This window comes from Ambystoma mexicanum, chromosome 7q, assembly GCF_040938575.1.
Source record: "Ambystoma mexicanum isolate Mex_15411 chromosome 7q, UKY_AmexF1_1, whole genome shotgun sequence".
In the NCBI taxonomy this organism is placed as follows: domain Eukaryota; kingdom Metazoa; phylum Chordata; class Amphibia; order Caudata; family Ambystomatidae; genus Ambystoma; species Ambystoma mexicanum.
In genome coordinates, this window is record NC_090941.1 from 1,057,143,104 (window position 1) to 1,057,158,257 (window position 15,154).

The window sequence follows — 15,154 nt, forward strand, 5'->3', positions numbered from 1 at the left end:
ACGACGTGGATCAAGTATGTACCAATGCTCACGTGGGTAGAAACAGATGAAAACCCAATAACAATACTACCGTTGACTGCGCCCAAGGTATGCTACCAGCATAAAGGAGAGGTGGACGTAGGATATAACACCAATTGTGCAAGTGTGATGGAGTTACCTGAGGGGGGAGCGGGAACAGCAGTAATAATGGACCATTATTGGGCCTGTGGAGAAAAGGCATACCATACACTGCCTCCCCTGTGGAATGGTGTGTGCACAATGGTACACGTCAATGTACCATCACTAGTGGTACCTAAGAAGCATGTCAATGTGGCGAACTTTCCTAAAATGGATGAAGGGGATAAGAGAAAAAAGAGATCTGCACCACATCAGGAGGAGCAAGGGAACAGGACCAACAGCAATGATACTGTCCTAAATAGAAGAAAAAGACAAGGAGAGCCACTGACAGGAAATTACCTGTGGGGAAGGTCGGAAACGGCACTAACATCAATACCGCCAGAACACAGACTATTCAGCAGAGCAGCAATGTTCTTCTCCTCAATAATACACCCGGGACTGCAGGCTTACGCAAACGCCAAATGGCTCCAAATAACTAGATGGGAACTAATGATGACCATCAATTCTACAGTAAATGGGTTTAACGCAATAAAAGAGGAGCTGCGAGCTGTAAGGATGGTAGCACTCCAGAACAGATATGTATTGGACCTTCTCACAGCAATGGAAGGAGGAGTTTGTGCAAAGATAGGACAATCATGCTGCACGTTCATACCTGCCAACGATGCTGACAATGGTACACTGACAGAAGCAGTTTCACAATTGGCCCAGATGCACTCCAAAATGGTGGATGAAAGTAACGGTGTAAACAAGGATAAGAGCTGGTTTTCACTATTATGGTCATGGATGCCATCCTGGCTGTCAGATGGACTGAAAATAATAGTGGGTTGTACTATTTTGGCTGGAGCTACGCTGATCATAATTAGATTTTGGAAGGCCCGGAAGGCACGTACCACTGACGAGTTGCTGGAAATGGTGGGAATGCACCCCTTGATGCCAGCAGATGACGGCCAGCATACAGGCGTGATAATACAGGAGAGGGAGAAGTTGCGCACCCAAATAATAACCAACCATCTAGACCCACCATCAGTGAAGGTCGAGAACCCAAGAAACCCCAGGAGCTACATAGGAAGATGGGTATACTGTACTCCTGGAGGAACCTGTGAATATATGTATTGGTCATTTGAAGATCATGTAAACCATTATGGACATCTCGGAGGAATAACTAAGATATGGCGAGTAAGAGGAGATAACGAGAAGGATATGTTTGTGGTCGACAAGTCGACCAGAGGGGGGACTAAAGTGGGAGAATGGAAGACCAGGCTCCCGTCCTTTACCTCTCGCGCTTGGCCTAGAGGGTCACGACCCAGACACCCGCCACGAGAAGAGTTTGTCCATTTACCAGACGACCAGATACCCTGGTACAGGAACATACGGATGTGTCCATCTGCCTGCCCAGCAGCCCGCACTGGCCATGCCGACACCTGCGGCACGGACCAACTAGACTAAAATCTACACGTCGTTAGAGATGCCATGACGACCTAGACAACGGGAAGCACATCTGTACAAATATACACACTGGACATTCCCACACCGATCTACACGAAGAATATACTCAGTGCTATGACGTAGGCGACAGGCATATTTACGGACGTGCATCTTTATTATTTTTACATAGGCTTTCAGAATGCAGAAACGCAAGACGCGTCATGAACTCATCTATAAAGCTTGCTCACGCTTCGCTTGAAACCCGTTACCACCATGAGAGGTATAATGAAGATACGATACTGGTCATGGAACTATATGCTACTATAACCTAAAGCACCTATGCACCAAACGGACCACTTATGCACCAGGCCCGAGTAGGCCTCAAACAAGAGCTCCCGTGGACATTAACAAAGCAAGAGTCAGGTTGCTGATCCTGCAGAAAGAGCCCGGTGAAGCAACCAGCCAAGGTCGCAATGTTGCAAACCCACATTCCAAGAACAAATCATCAAAGGCACGATGTTGCAACCTCGCACTCCGCGCACCAACGTTAAAGTCACACCGGCAAATTAAACCAGACGCACAGTGGAAAAGCAATATTAATTGTGCAGAATTCTGCCTCTTTCACGGTCCCTCCCCACGTGACCAAGCCGAACCTGACGAGATGCCAAACCCAGGAGAGAAGAGGCGTCTGGATCTCTCGCTACGAGACACAGGCAGATACACATGAAAGGCTCAATGGACATCTGCGACAGTGGGAGCGGTCAGCCTTCCAGCTATGAATAAATCCTCACATTGTCTGCACGTACCCATAGTGAAACATTGTTGCAACTTGCAGGTACACCGAGAGCTGGGAACAGCGGTGGTCCCAGGCTGGGAAGCTCACGGGCGCACCAATCAGAACATGGGGCTCTTATCACTGACACCAGTAATGTTAACCAATCCCCAGGAGTCTTCATGTAACAATGCTCATGTATCTAATTGTAGGGACAACCCAGATATACCACCTGACTACCCTTTGTCCACTAACATCGTTCTCTATATGTGTGCTATACTAACCCTACCACTCGAGCAACCAATTAAGAGTGGCGATAGGTTTTTTGTTAACTTTCTGAAGTGACGCAAGTAGCGCGTCATAATACAGTAAAAAGGGCCTGCGAGCCCCACGATTGTGTGTGTGTCAGGACGGACGCGTACGCTCCTAGACCCATCCCTGCCGTTTTGTCTAATAAACAGCAGAGTCACCTTGCTCCTTGTGTGTGTCTCATACTCTATCTCATCTGGGATATACACGGGAGGAGTTGGGGCCTCCCTGCCTGGAGGTCTGCAGACGGCCCGGCCGACCCCGGCAGAATTTCCCCCCGACACTCTGGTTTCAACCTATATGTTATATGTCTTTTTACCTGTTAGTGACTTTATGCCTGAGGGTCCACAGTGCGCTCAACAAATGTTGTAAAGTAAAGTAAAGTATAACGGGCCTATACACAATTGTTTGAAGGCACGATGAGGTAAGAGAGGGGAACAGAGGGAAGACAAAGACAACAATCTTTTTAGGCCAGGTGACATTGAGATCGCGCAAGTGCAGGGGAGAGGGCAAGGGGAAGTGCAGTACATAGGATAAACAGTAAATAAATAAACACAATAAATAAGAATAATAAATAGGAAGTGCGGCCAGCTGGTGGTGGGTGCAAGGGTAAGTGCAGACATTTGTCAAACAATTGTACTGCCGCCTCATCTTCATAACTAAAGCTCCTGCTCACCCATTGCAGCGGCAAGTGAACTTGCCTATATACATTAATCCTTGCGCCACAGTCATTGCTGCCTACTCACCCACTCACCACCGACCATTTAATCACGACCTGCCTAACTACATCTTCCCCACATTCTGCTTACCGATGTATCCCACCATGCAATCTCTGCCACCATAAATGCTTACATATCTCTACACTCCCCAGCCCTATCTAACCCGGCACCTCATCACTGCACTTGTACTTACACTAGCCACATACCTGCACATTAATCCAGCCATAATGCCAACCTCCAACACACTCCCCATCAGCTTGTGAGCCTAGCCATCAATGCTTCTATGCACTTCCTTACAGCCCCTCCAGGCTCTCAAACCCATCTCGTATCAAGGATCTATAGACTCAAGTCATGCACCAAACCCTCATTATACCGCAGCCTCCCGAATCCCACAGCCAGTACAAATTTCAAAATGAGCGCTCACACTCCTATCACTAATGCATCCTAACTCAATATCACAGCCAAGCTTGTTCACGCACTGCCCACTCCATCCCTCCCGGCACCACCCCAAAGGACCATCAGCTACCCCTCACAATCTACCTGCACACTCATACCCCAAACCACCAAACTTACCCAGTCTACCACCTCCTCAGTCTCCCCCTCCCTCGTGCCTCCAGTCTCAAGCACCCCACACCATCCCTAAAAAGAACAATGTGCTTGTGTCAATGCTCGCAATCTCTCTGCCCATGCGCTCAAGATTAATGACCTCACCACCACTCATGATCTAGACCTTCTTGCCATCACGTAAACCTGGCTCTATGATGCATACGGTCCTGCAATCTCTCTCGCTCTCCCACAGGGATACTCCATCCTCCGTCAAGATAGACAGCTCTTACAAGGTGGAGGTGTAGCACTGATATCCAAGGATGCGCTCTCCATTAGGCTGTGCAACCATCCTTGGGAAGGTAACACCAACCTCCTCTCAGCCAAACTTTCCTTATCAGCCAATTGTACTATTTATTTGCATATCATATACAGGCCCCCAGGCAGAGCCCCTGACTTCCAAGGACACCTCCTCCATGTTCTAAGTAACAACCTTAAAAGCTCCACTAAGGCCATCTTACTCTAAGACCTCAATCTAGGTGTTAATGACCCCAAGGACAAAGCAGCCTCAGCCCTGACTAAGGAACTTAAAGACCTTGAGTTCTCAGAAAAAGTGACATGCTCTACTGATTGTAAAGGCCACACCCTCAACTGGGTGGTAGACCTTAACTGCTCATCCTCCATCATCTCTACCCATGGACAGATCACAACTGCATCCAATTCACTATTCCCACCAAACCTACCACTAAAGTACTATCCTATGCCCCACCCAGCCAAGGTCAGAAGCTCCAAAAAATTAACAAAGGCGAACCTTCTTCCCTTTCTGGATGTCCCGGAACTCAAACCCTCCTTCACAAGTGACCCTATCTCACTCGCCGACATCTATTCTCACACCGTCACCAGAGCCAATGACGCTATAGCCCCGATTGAAGCTAAAAATGAGAAAACATTCATGCACACTAATTTCTAGTTCACTGAAGACTTACTAGCCCTTCTTACCAATAAACGCATTGCTCTAACCAACTTGCAGTCCAGGCCTAGTGATGCCACCAAGATAGAATTCAAAAAGATATCAACGCAATATAAGGAAGCGATATTCAAAGCCAAGTCTAACTCCTTCAACCTATGGATTTCCAATGCAAACTCCAAATACAAGGAAATGTTTGCCATTTTTAAAGACCTCATCACCCCACCCACCAGCCCCGATGAGATCATTAAAGATGAAGCCTGCTACCCCGGCATACAGGTAGCCATGCTCAACAAAATAAAACTTCTTTCGGATAAAATAGACGCACAACGCAAAGCACTGCCGAAGTCTGATCCTCACACTGCGTCTATTATACCTCCTCATAAGCCATCCACCCCCTCTTCTCCTTCAGAGACGATCTCCTCCTACATCTCAAACCATCCATGTGTAAAGGAGACATCTGTCCACTCAAAATGATCAAAGACTGCGCACATTTCCTGGCCCCCCTCATTACGCCATTCATCAATGCTTCTTTTACTGCAGGCACTGTCCCATCCAGCCTAAAAGAAGCCTGGGTACACCCCTTCCTAACTCTCACTAGATCCCTCATCCCTGAACAACTACCGCCCTATCACCACCATCCCATTTTTTCTTAAAATCCTGGCTAATTCAGTCCACAGCCAGATCCACCAGTTCCTAGAATCCAACTCCATCCTAGGTAAAAGGCAATCAGGATTCCGTAAAGGCCATGGCACCAAAACCACCCTCTTGGACCTTAAAAACCAAATAACTGACATAATGGACAAAAGGCAAACCAGCTCTCCTCCTGCTCTTAGACCTCTCGGCCGTGTTTGATCTCGTTGATCATAAGATTCTCACCGCCCATCTCACCCATGCAGCTCACTTCACTAAACAAGCCTCCTCATGGATAATCTCCTTCTCAGATGGTAGAGCCATAAAGGTCTTCTCTGATCAGGCAAACGCAGCTGCCGCTACCATCCACTGCAGAGTTCCCCAGGGCTCTTGCACAGCGCTTACTCTCTACAATCTGTTCACAAAATCACTTTTTGACAAACTGGACTCCCTAGGCATAGCCTACACCAACTATGCTGATGATATGTAAATACTCCTCCCTCTCTCTGGATCATACGACCAAGACTCTACAGCCCTCCTCCAAACATACACCACATGGACTCTGCCTCAATGGAGACAAAACAGAGATCATAATCATAGGCCCCAAAGAAATCCTGTCCAAACTAAACCGAAAATATTGTAACTTTTCCATCGATGATACCATCATCCCTGTCTCCTCCTCAGTGAAGACCCTTGGGGTCTACCTAGATTCCACTCTGTCGATGACACGACCGGTCAGTGCCATTGCCTCCACCTCGGCCCACACCCCCAAACTAATAAATGCCATAAAACCATTCTTTATCAAACCAGAACTGCCTAGCTATAGTTCGAGCTACCATCAGAGCTAAACTAGATTATTGCAATGCTCTCCTAGCAGGCACCTCAACCAAAAATCTAAATATTCTTCAAATAGTCCAAAACAATGCGCTTAGAGCAGGCCTCAATATCCCGAAGAGAGACCATATCTCACAGGCTAGACGGGCTGCCCATTGGCTCCTGGTAAAGGAAATAATCACCTTTAAGACCTTCACATTAACACATAAATGCTTAAGCCTCTCTGCCCCACCATACCTATCCGAAACGATAGCCAGAGATACCTCTTCTCGCCCAAAGAGAACTTGCTACACCAACCAACCGCGCATCCCTCCCATCAAAAGGTCCAAAGCAGGGGGGCTCGGCTTTCCACACTTAGCACCCAAACTATGGAACACCTTACCCAAATGCACTCAGAACTGAGACCTCCCTCGCAGCATTCCACAAAGGGCTCAAAATGACACTCTTCAACTAACACACACCTTCCACCCTACCCTCCCCCCACACGCCTATCGCAACTTCCAAGTATTATGTATTGCCATGTAACCAAGTATGTACATCCAATTTATGTGTTATGTAACCAAGTATGCTTTTTTCTGCAACCAGCAATGTTATTTTTTCTGTAACAGCGCCACTATGCTTTAGGGCTGCTGTGCGCTTTATAAATGTTAATGAATAAATACATAAACAATCAGGTGTCAAGTGCTGGTATGGGCTGTAGGGATACAGAAACATTGCCAGAGTGCAAGGGTTGCCAGGGGGGCAGTGCAAGTGTGCAACTGGTGTGGACGGGGCCTGGGCCCACGAAAAGAAGGTAGCCAGGTGACCAGTGCAGTTTCAGTTACAGCCAGGAGTTCAACATGGGAGGGGAGGAGAGAAAGCAGAAGCAAGGAGGAAGGTCTTGAGGTGCTTCCGGAACCAGAGATGGTTCTTCTCAATTTCCAGAGCGGCAGGGAGGCTGTTCTAGAGGGAGGCTCCAGACGAAAAAAAGAGATCCACCACCAACTCGTTGCTTGGAAAGCGAATGACCCTGAGAGATTTGGAGGTGGAAGAGCAGAGAGCTTGAGAAGGAAGATGTTTTGGAAGAGAAAGTTGGAGTTAGAACGTTCCCAGGCCCCAGAAAGCCTTGTGGACGATGCAGAGAGTCTGGAAGGTTGAAGGTTTATAGTGAATCTCGTGGCATCTCTGCTACTACTGGATTGGACGAAGTGGAAGTTTCGTGGTATGCAGATTGTGAGTTAAACTGGCCAACCTTATTACCATTATGTGAGGGGATGGCTCACTTTAAACATCCAGATGTTATTGTTGTGCACTGTGGAGGCAACAGTTTGAGCTATGTGACTCCTGGATCTTTGCAGTTTGCCCTCAACGATATGTTGAGAAGCCTAATGGAACTGTTTCCAGCTGCGAAGATAATTCTTTCTGAAATCAATCGAAGACACATATAGAGACTTCCAAATGTTTTTCGTCCTGAAATGAAAGAAGGTAGATAGCATGTCTATAAAGGGGTATGTGCTTTTTTATATTCTTTAGGAGTGGCATCTTTTGATGATGAAAATATAAAGTTGGATGATGTCAATCATTTTCGAAGAGATTGAGTGCATTTGACTGATGTCGGAAATCAGATTTTTCTTTTCAATATCCAAAATGCACTGAAACAATGTCTGTGAATTTGTGAAATATGTCGTGAAGTATTTTTTTAATAGGTGTAGTAAATAAAAAACAAATACAGAAAACAAATTAGAAGCAGTTCATGTGAAAATTATTTTAATTCCCCCACTCCTGAAATGTTCCAGGTGTCCGCAAACTATCGTACTGTCCACGGACCTTACAGGCGGCAATATTCTGAAATGTCGCCTCTACTACTGCACCCCCAAAGTCGCTGCGACTTTGGTGGCGTACAAAATACTGACTCCTATTACTGCGCTCAAGCATAGTGGGTGTTGCGGAGTGTGCCCCGCTCTCCTTGGGCACAGTAATGTGAGCCGGGGCCACGGGGGACAAGAAAGTAAAAAAAAAAAGAAAAATGAGAAAAGCACCCTGCAGCATTGACTCCGACCCACGTTAGTGGGAGGAACTGACGCCGCTTGGATAGCGGGGTGTAGGCGGTGCACACAGAAGTGTGCCACCATTAAGGTAAGTGGGATGGGGTGGTCGGGAAGGGGAATGTGGGCCGGGGCGCAGGCAAAGTCAGCTATCTTGTGCCGTGCCGTAATTGCCATCGCCATTTTGGTCGGCACAGTTATCTTTTTGGTGGGTTTCTGGCCTTTATATGTTTTGGGATTTTGTTTTTTTTGTAGGAGAGCCAAGGAGGTAAGGCGGGGGAGGGCAGGGAGGGAAGCAGCACCAGCCACAGATATGGAGGGGCAAGTGAACAGGGGAAGATGCTGGGTGGGCCTTAAACCTAAGGTAGGGGCAGTGTTTCACATACTCCTTGACTGAAGCCATTAAAGCATCCCAGAACTACTCCACCTGCAGAGCAGTGTGTCACAGTACATGCAGAGAATTGTGACCCTTGAAAAGTAACGATCAACAGGCTCTGTATGGCCTGCGAGGCAGCCGGCGGGATCCTCTGCCCCACAGGAGTAGCCTGTGTGGTGGCAGGAGCAGTTGGAAAAGATGGGATAGAGGATGTTAACTTCCTTCTGCCTGAGAAAGGAACAGCTTTCTCAGACCACCCGGGTAGTTGGATCTATTGTGGCAGTGCATGCAGTGGTACCAAAGGAGTACTGCCCATGTTGTCTGCCACTGAGTATGACCCCAAACTCAATGAATTCAACACAGGCAGCCCCCCTATGGTCTTAAAGAACTGCCACATCCATGACTGCCTCTGGCCGCTGGAGGTAGGCACTTCCTCTTCTTCTTGTTACCCGTCATCCTCCTCTGTATCAGTTATAGGAAGATTACTTTTTGGGCAGCTTATAACTCTGGCGCTGTTCAACGAATATTCACCAAACTTTGCAGAGAGGTGCACACTGATTGGATGTTTAAAAACATGGCATGCAACATAATTAGTCTCGTAAGGATAGCTCAGGAGCAAAGTGCTCAGCGTGGAAGAAAGACGACACGGAGCACCACAGGTTCGATCCCCGGGTCCGCGCTTAGAAACCTCTGGGTATTAAGCGCATTATAAATAACCTATCATATCATATCATTATTGAAATGGTGGCCATATTGGATGGGCAGATCACTGCCATTGGCCGTGGACAGCACAGTGAGGAAAAGAAGTCTGGAAAATATATTTGGAGTCATCTTGTGTATGAACGAGGGCCTGGAAAGGGTGGGAAGTGGAAAAAAGTAGATAGGGAGCTGTTTTTAATAGTGAAAACAAGCTTTGTAGTTGCTAGCATGTGTGCTGTGATTTTTTCTGTCTGTGGATATTATTGGGATTGGGTCGAGGTCTGGGTGAGTCTTGTTATTTGAAGGTGTATTGTACATACTTGTTATATGGTTTAATTCCATTGTGGCGGTTCTGGCCAGTGGCCAGATTCTTGGGAGCATGGCCATAGGTTGTGCCCTAAGTATCTTCCCACTGGCCACATACACTATAGTAATATGTATATAGTTGATATCGGTACTATGAGGGGAGTATACCATATTTTTAATATGGTAGAATGATATAATTGAAGTGTATATGGTATTTATGATCGTAGTAGAATTGAGGATAGTGCTCCTTGATCTCTCCTCCTCCTTTGACACAGTCAACCATTCTATCCTTATTAAACTGCTCAATGATACCTTTGGCATCACAGACTGGGCACTAATCTCATAGGGATCCGAGAATTCTGATGGCTGAAAATGCAGACATATTTTTCCCAACCCCCCTTACACCACATAAATATCTGGGGGTATGGGATATAATAGTAATATGGGGAGCTGTGGGGTGTCTCCCCCTGCATATGTATGTGGTGTAAAGGGGGTTGGGAAAAATATGTCTGCATTTTCAGCCATCAGAATTCTCGGATCCCTATGAGATTAGTGGCCTGGTCCCTCATGAAACTCATAGGTTCCAGTCCCTATACTCAGTTGACACCAGTGCCCCCCCCTTCAGCACTGCCATTTCAGGCCCACTGCCTGGCGGCTGTGCACCCCACCCTTGGGACTCCTCCTCCAAAAGTTGGAGAATCTTATTGAGTCTAACTACTTTATTAAAAAATGTAAAGTAGATGGAATCTATAAAATTCATTTTTTAACTGTGAAAGGGGGCTCCAAAAGGAATCTTCTTTTTGTGTTTTTTCATTGTGTATTCTTTTTTTCAGGAGAGGCCAAGAAGTAAGGTTGAGGAGGGGAATGAGGGAAGGGGCACCACCTACAGGTATGGACGGGCAGGTGGACAGGGGAAGATGTTGGGTGTGCCTTTACTCTAAGTTAAGGGCCAGCATTTCTCATGCTCCTTGATTGCAGCCACAAAAGCACTTCAAAACAGCTTGCCCCTGCGATGTGTTGGAGTGTATACAAAGTACTTTTTTCTTGGGAAGATATGGATCAACAGTCTCTTTTATGGCTTGCTAGATGGTGGTAGGATCGTCTGCCCCACAGGAGTAGCCTTTGTGGTGGCAGTAGCAGTTGAGGAATATGAGGTAGAGGAAGGCAGCCTGCTACTTCCTGAAAAAGGAACAGCCTTTCTCAGAGTAGCTGGGTGGTATGAGTGGGTGTGCTAGTGCATGGATATGGTACCAAAAAAGTACTGCTGTGTTTTCCATGACTGAGTGATTCCACACTCAATGCATTCAACCTGGGTAGCACAAGCCTTTGGTACCCCTTGTACGGTCTTAAAGAACCCATGATTCCCTCTGGGTGCAGGAGGTAGGCATTTCCTCTATCTCATCTTCCAGATCCTCTAGATTCTTCTCTGCATCATTGCCCCTTTTCCCCTGTTGAGGCCCTCCAGCTGTTGGTGGTGGTGGCCCTTGGGGAGGAGAAATAGCATTTATTTTAAGTTAAATAGCAGATGTGCCAATACTCTTTCAAGCAGGTCCTCTCTCCTGGATTGCAGATGGAAAATGAGTAAGAATGGGTCTGGGAGCTGTGGACGGGATAATTTTAAGCTTAAGACTTCCTAGATCAGCTGAAAATGCACGTTCGACTGTTCGCAAAGCACAGACCTTTCTGCAGACACCGTCATCACACTGCATGTGCATGCAGGGTCACGTGGTGCTGTCCGGAAAGTCAGCGATGACGTCAGATGTTCGCATACGTCAGCGAATTCTAAACGGTGTAAAAAGTTGTAGAAAGTTGATAGAATTGTTAAGAATGTTGCTAGAAGGTGTGGAATGGCAGAGTTTTCACTTCAAACCTCCTAGTTTGGCCGTAAATGCTGCTATATTAGGGGTGAGTATGCACTGGTAAAAACCTATGAAATTCAGTGAAAAACACTTTGTAAAGGGATGCTATGGTTAAGTTGCATGAATAGAAACCTATGGAATTCAGTAAAAAAAACATGGTTAAAGGGATGTTATGGTTACAAGTAAAACTGAAAAACCCCAGAAATTCACCAGTTATGGTAAAATAAGAAACCACTCGTACCACCACCGTGCACTGCTAAGAATAACACCTATGACATCAGATGACATCACAAATATCATTGATGATATCACTGATGACATCACATATGTAGGCCACTTTCATTAGGGGGCAGAGTGCCAAAGAACCAGCACAAAGAGAGTTTAATGCATTCACCTACAATTTCATAAACCAAAATATTATGTATTTTCAAATGAAGTATCACATTCTTTCAGGCAAGCCCAATTGCAGTGCATTTTATTCATAGCATGTAAATAAAGTCAAATATTTATTTATTTATTAACATTTGTATAGCGCTCAACAGCCCTAGGGCATTGTGGCGCTGTTACAGTGAATAATCTGGTTACAGGGAGCATGACAGTATGCAGAGGCAGGTAATAAGCAAGCTTATTTACAGGCAGTCTGAATGGTTATACATACTTAGTTACAATCAAAACAGTGGGTGGAGCGGGGTGGGCAGGTGGAGAAGGGTGTGTCAGTTGAACAGTGTGGTTTTGAGGTTTTTGCGGAAAGTGGTGAGGGAGGGTTCAGCTCGAAGGGTGTTGGTAGGGTGTTCCACAGTTTGGGAGCTATGTGTGGGACGCCTATACCCCCTGCTTTTGCCCTTTTGTTGGGTGGGATAAGCAGTTAGTTGGCGTAGTGCGTTCTTTTAGGCCGTGTGGAGGTGTCTCTGTTGATGATTTCGGAAAGGTAGGGGGGCTGAGAAGTTAAGGCATTTGTGAGTTAAGGTTAGCATTTTGAATGTAATTCTCTCCTTAACTGGAAGCCAGTAGCCATCACGTCTGGCTTTTGTGATGTGATCTCTTTTGGGAATGTAGAGGGCTGCTTGGAGCGCATTGTTCTGGACAGTTTGGAGCCAGTTTAGGTTTTTTACTGAAGTGCCTGCCAAGAGGGCATTACAGTAGTCTAGTTTGGTGCTGATGCTGGCCTCGGCAATAGAGAGGCAGCTTTGGTTGGATAGGTATGGTCGTTTAGGAGTTTGGTTGTGTGGGCTGAGGTGGAGGCAATGGCGCTAACCTTTCTGTTCATGGATAGGGTGGAGTCGAGATGGACCCCAAGGGTCTTCATTGAGAGGGAGACTGGGCTGGTTGTGTTGTCAATGTTGAAATTACTGTACTTTTGGTTCAATTTGTTCAGTATTTCTTTATGGCCTAAGAGAATGATCTCTGTTTTGTCTCTGTTGAGGCAAAGTACGTTGGCTGCCATCCAAGCCTGGATGGTGGAGTAGATTTGCAGAAGGGCTGCAGAGTCGTGGTCGTACGAGCCGGTGAGAGGAACGAGGAGTTGTGTGTCATCGGCATAGTTGGTGTAGGCTTTGTAGAGGGAGCTTAGTGTGTCCAAAAGGGGCTTGGTAAACAAGTAGCGGGTGGGCATAGTGTATGATCTCTGGGGGACACTGCAGTAGATGGAGAAGTGAGCAGCATTGGTAAGGTGGGAGGTGAGTGTTTTATGATTGACAAGGTCAAATGCGGCGGATAAGTAGAAGGGGTGGTTTGCCTATGTCCATTATCTTGGTTATTTGGTTTTTAAGTCCAGGAGGGCAGTTTCGGTACCATATCCTTTGCAGAATCCGGACTGTCTCTTGCCTAGGATGGAGTTGGTTTCAAGGAAGTGCTGAATCTGATTGTGGGCGGCTTTATCTAGGATCTTGAGCAGGAATGGGACGGTGGTGATGGGGCGGTAGTTGTTGGGGAGGAGGGATCCAGGGAAGTTTTTTTAGAAGGGGCAGACCCATGCTTCTTTCAGGCTAGATGGGAGGATACCTGAGGTGACGGAAGCATTGATGAATGCAGTGATGAGGGGGGCAGGGAGTCAGCGCACTCTTTAATGATGTTGGAAGGACAGATGTCACTTTTGCATGTGGAGAGTTTGAGGTGTTGGAGGAAAGCTGTCACTTCAGTTACAGAGCCATCTCAGAATGAAAAGAGAATGGGGAAGGCTTTTGCAAGAGAGTAATGGGTGAGGCAGAGGAATCTGAGTCGGATTTAAGTAGTGCGTTGCGCTGAGATTGTATTTTGCCCTGGAGAAGAGAAATTTTGTTTAAGAGTGCTGCTTGTATACTGGTGCACCATGCTTTGTCTTTAGTGATTTTATCAGGGCTGGTGGGTGGGGTGGTGAGGTCTTTAAAGATAGAGAATAGATCCCTGGACTTTAGAGATTCGAAGGTTGATGGCATTGGATTTGGCATGGAAGATGGCTTTTTTGTATTGCTTTGAGATACATACATTCTTTGTTGTTGGAGTCACATGGGTAGGATTGCCAGTTAGTTAGGGGCGCATGTTTTTTTGAGCGGAGGATTTTTTGCTTCGATCAGGGCTATGATCTTGCTAGCTTTAATGAGAGTATGAGCGTAGATATCAGCAAGGGTGTTGGGGTCATTAGAGAAGGGGGCTTCAGTCCCTTAACGTCTAGAAGGGGGCAGAGGTTGTGGGTTGTGAGTTTTTTGGAGCTTCTGACCATAGCTGGTGGAGCATAAGAGAGTGGTTTAGTAGTGGGTTTGGGGGGGATCGAGAATTGGATGCAGTGTGGTCCGTCCATGGGTATGCCTGGTTGGAGGTTATGGTGAAGGAGCAATTGTGGTCTGCCACCCAATCGAGGATGAAACCTTTAGAGTGGGTGGGTTGGGTGACCCTTTGTGTGAAACCAATATTTTTGAGTTCATTGTCAAGGGCTAAGGCTGCTTTGTCCTTGGGGTCGGTGTAACTGAGATTAAGATTGCTGAATAGGATTGCTGAAAAGGAGCTGCCCTTGGAAGTCAGGAGCTGTGCCGGCAGGCCTGTATAGAACATGGATAAATATAAATGTGATGCACTTGCAAATGGAAGCATTTTGTAAATGTATTTTATTTATTTATTTTATTTATATACAGGATGGACAATGCTCTTCTGTTCACAAAAGAACGTACAATAGATACAAAATCAGATTTGATGGGAAGCAGTGAGCTCCTTACAATGAGGATAGTTTGAGGGACATTCTGAGCAGGTTGTGGAGGAGAATAAATGGATCTGTCACCGGGGACAATATATAAGTGGACATACACAGATTAAGGACAACCAACATTGGGCATTTTAAAGTGCAGGTAGATGGTAGAGACGGGTGTGCTAGGGATGTGACCATGATGGATGAAGTGCTAGAATGGAGGCAGAGGAAGTGAGAGACAGGCAGGTTTGAGATGAGGGAAAAATGTTAGCTAACAGGCAGATAAGAGGTAGGTTAAGAGGGTAACTTAGAGACAATGAGGTAGGCTTTTAGTTTGGTTTTAAACAAATCCGTGTGAACGTTTTTCTCAGATGTTCGGGGGAAGAGAATTGCATGCAAGTGGAGTAGGAAGAG